Here is a 4468-nt window from a genome sequence, read left to right on the forward strand (position 1 = left end):
CACATGAGACCACGCGAACACACACACACACACACACACACACACACACACACACACACACACACACACATGAGACCACACAAACAAACACACACACACACACACACACACACACATGAGACCACACAAACAAACACACACACACACACGAGACCACACACACACACACACATGAGACCACGCGAACACACACACACACACACACACATGAGACCACACAAACAAACACACACACACACATGAGACCACACACACACACACACATGAGACCACACACACACACACACACATGAGACCACACAAACAAACACACACACACACATGAGACCACACACACATGAGACCACACACACACACACACACATGAGACCACACAAACACACACACACATGAGACCACACAAACACACACACACATGAGACCACACAAACACCCCTGCTGAAAGCCGGTCCAATCTCTATGTGTGTGTGTGTGTGTGTAGACGACAACAATAACAACAACAAAAGCCTCCGGTTTGCTGTCGCCTGGCTGTCGTTCTGAGCTGAGGATTTACACACACTCACACACACAGACACACACACAGTCACACACACACACACACTCATACACACACACAGCAAAATTGGTAGTGTTGATTTCCCAGTGTCAAATATTCTGAGTTGATCCGTGTTGATCGTGGTGTTCTTTTAGCACTTACAGTGTTAAAACAGCTCTGGGGGCGGAGTTATTGCGGCGAGTTAAGTGATGCTCTCCTGACCGAGTTACTTGCACATCCGGTTTCAACGCGCTCTTTCTTCTGGAAGTCACGGTGAAGAAAACCCGTGGTCAGGAAGATATTTAGCTGTTATTTCAGAAGGTAAGTACACATTATATTTACTTCTACAGGCTGTTCATCTTCATATGAAATGATGTGTTAACTTCAAGTGTGGTGAGACGTGTTTTATATTTTAGTGAAGCTTGTGACTAATAGCTAACTTAACGTTTGCTAACGTTAGTTGGTTGAAGGGAGGAGAAATAAGCCAGGAAGTGTAACATCAGTCTATGTATGAACCTGTTCAAACCGGCCGAGCATATTTAATTCCAGGCCAATATAATAAATATACTTTTTTTCTTTCAGTAAATTTCTTGAAGAATATTTAACTTAATTATGCCACATTATTTTGCCATCAGAAATTCGACGATCCACCATGACAGGACATAAACGAGAGTTTCCGGTACTTCTGCCTCGAGGGCTAGCTTTACTAACGGGAGTTTCGCGGTACTGCTGTGTCGAGGGCTAACGTTACTAACGGTAGTTTCGCGGTACTGCTGTCTCGCGCGCTAACATTATTAACGGTAGTTTCGCGGTACTGCTGTGTCGAGGGCTAACGTTACTAACGGTAGTTTCGCGGTACAGCTGTGTCGAGGGCTAACGTTACTAACGGTAGTTTCGCGGTACAGCTGTGTCGAGGGCTAACGGTAGTTTCGCGGTACTGCTGTGTCGAGGGCTAACGTTACTAACGGTAGTTTCGCGGTACTGCTGTGTCGAGGGCTAACGTTACTAACGGTAGTTTCGCGGTACTGCTGTGTCGAGGGCTAACGGTAGTTTCGCGGTACTGCTGTGTCGAGGGCTAACGGTAGTTTCGCGGTACTGCTGTGTCGAGGGCTAACGGTAGTTTCGCGGTACTGCTGTGTCGAGGGTTAACGTTAGTTTCGCGGAACTGCGGTCTCGCTGTCTTGCATTTCACCGGCGTATGGTTTAATTGGCTGACTTTTATCGCAGGCATATGCTAAACTGCGACAGGGACTAAAGAGGAAAAAGCGAGTGCCTAATTGATACCAAAACGGTAATTATAGACTCCCAACATCTCTGAGACGAAGGTTCTAACGTTAACTTAGCGATACCCTGTTAACTTTAGCCACTTGTTGGACTTAATACATGTTTAATAACTCCTTGCCTCGAGAAAGTTGAACAGCTATCTTTTTCCACTCTGTACAGTTTCTGCAAGATATCACCATGCTGCTGAAGGTGAGATACCAGAGTACCAAGAAGTACATCCCATTACAGCTAGGTTTCACCTATTTGGAATTCATCACTGCAGGTGAGTAACATATTATGTAAAAAACAAATTATTGCTGGTTTAACAACAAATACACAATGTTTAAGTGGCATTGTTCATAGGATTGTCATAATCCTAATGGGTTTTTATTATTTTACTTGTACTTGGTGCTGTCCGTCTTATGGCGTGAATAGTCTACTTCTTGCTGCAGGCCTTTTTTTGGTTTATTTTGACATTCTTAAATACAGCAAACATTGACAATTATGGAGCTTCTACCTCTTATTGTTACTTTGTTTAAATTCCATATCTGGATTATCTTGGTTGCTTGGCTACACATTCAAGTCTTGCCACAACTGGAAAACAGGTCGTCTGCTATTGCAGCTATACACAACAGTAGATAACTGATGGTGTTTTTAGTTTTCAACTTGCTTCTGAAAGTTATTGTTTTTTGTACAGTAATGGCGACAACACAACATTGTAATACTGCTGTTAAGTCAAAGCATGTAATTTCAGATATGTTATATAGATAATATGGTTGATCAGTCATTATGTGCAGTTAAAACCTGTTTTTTATCTTTATGTTGTCATGCTTTTCATCCTGTAGTCAAAACAAATTTGGACTCCATGATGCAGCTGAACTTCACATATTTGATGAAACTGACACTGCAGTGGAGGAAGACATTCTTCTTGAACTGATAAGAGTCCAATCCAGACCTTTGCCTGATCGTGCGTGACAGCATTTCAGATAAAGGTAGGTTTCATTATTAAATCTGCATTTTGAAGCCTTTTATGTCCCTAACTGTCTGACTACAGTGATAAATTTGATGAACAAAGAAATAATATTTACGTAAAAGACAAATCAGCATCTAATTGCCCAAAATTTAGTAAATGTGTGTTTGGTTGTAATTTTTTCACATTTCAATCGGGTAACTGGATATATTTTAATTTTAATTTTGTAATAAAAAATAAGATTTTTCTCCTTTAGATCATTCAACACCATCTTCTCTCACGGATACATGACGCTTTCTTCAAGTGACAATGACCTCTCCGGTCAAAGACAAAGGGGGATTTTGAGCTCTGAGGTCATGGACAGGTCTACAAAAAGGTTTCGATTCAGAGGCTGCAAAAGAGGTACTTGAGAGCAGTAGATGTCAGTTAACATTTTACTCACAATATCATCAAGAAAATTGTTTAACTGAATGATGATTCTCACCAATTGGACTATAATTACATTTAGAATGGTGAGTGCCAGATTGAGAAAGTTACGAAACTTAGTTTAGTGTAAATTAATAATTAACCCAGGGTTTAGCTGTTGTGTAGCTTTGTATTATGTAACTCTTCTTTCCATACATATTTATTCAATTAGGTTAATTTACATACATGGAACGGTGCCTTGTCTTTTGTAGTGTAGACTATATTGCTTGTTTTGGCTTCAGCATGCCCCACATATCCTGAAAAGATGTTTCTACGTTACCTGACCAATTTGTTTGTTTGATTAAGACTGAAAATTATTTGGGAGTTTTTCCTGGTCCGATGTGAGGTTTTGGGGCAGGGAAGTCAATGTGTACAGATTGTAAAGCACTCCGAGACTAATTTGTGAAATTGGGCTATACAAATAAACTGAATTGAATTATACACTAAATTTTTTAAAATCTTATGTCAGTAGATGGTAGAAAATGCCTTGCTCACCAAACCTGGAGGTGAAGATGTCCTTGAAGAGTACAAATCAGGAAATTCGCTGAAGCACCGCACCGAGACAGCTTGTCAACATATTGGCTAGCCATATGACTGAAATGGATGGGTAAGTGTTTCTTCAAAATATTGTAGAATTTATTTCCACGTTTTTAGACGACAAAGGACTCGTGAGTTGTGCACATCTTTTATTTAAACTCTAGTCCTTAATTTGGTTGGATGTAAGTAGTTATCAGCACACACACCTTTTGCTTAATCATTATTATTATTTTTGGCATCTGTATGATCAACAGCTGAATCAAGACTTCACACTGCTGTTTGGTGCTGAGACGGCTTCAAGATGCTCGAGAAGTGGGATACAGCATTCAAGCCCACGGTCATCAAAGAGGCCAAACACCTGACTCGTCAACTGAGCTGTGCCAACTTCTGACAGCTGCAGAGAACCTTCCAGAAGATGATCATACCGTAAGCTACATGATATCCTTAATTTATTATCCAAATGGCTGGTGCTATTAACTTTGTGCATTCCAAGTACATATACATGATTTGTTTTGCCTCATTTACTCCTGGTAGACGGGGACAGTGACATGGCTTCTCTGCTGCTGCTTCTCCATCTCTTGCCACCCACAGCTGGACGGAAGAGGATCAAAATAAGTCCCAGTGATGCAGTGGGAAAAATGTTGCATTGTCACAAGGTATGTGTGTCTCATCTGCGTAAATCCCACAAGCCAGTTTTT

At 41.0% G+C, this 4468-nt stretch overlaps 1 long non-coding RNA gene across 1 annotated transcript; it reads left to right on the forward strand.

Moving 5' to 3' along the window:
* The first annotated feature begins 457 nt into the window (after positions 1 to 457).
* LOC130202213 (uncharacterized) lies at positions 458 to 3137 on the forward strand. Its single transcript, XR_008833305.1, has 3 exons — positions 458 to 1826; positions 1979 to 2790; positions 3025 to 3137. It is a non-coding gene; the product is annotated as an uncharacterized LOC130202213 (long non-coding RNA).
* Positions 3138 to 4468: the final 1331 nt, after the last annotated feature.

Source organism: Pseudoliparis swirei, chromosome 12 (assembly GCF_029220125.1).
Source record: "Pseudoliparis swirei isolate HS2019 ecotype Mariana Trench chromosome 12, NWPU_hadal_v1, whole genome shotgun sequence".
NCBI classification, from domain to species: Eukaryota; Metazoa; Chordata; class Actinopteri; order Perciformes; family Liparidae; genus Pseudoliparis; species Pseudoliparis swirei.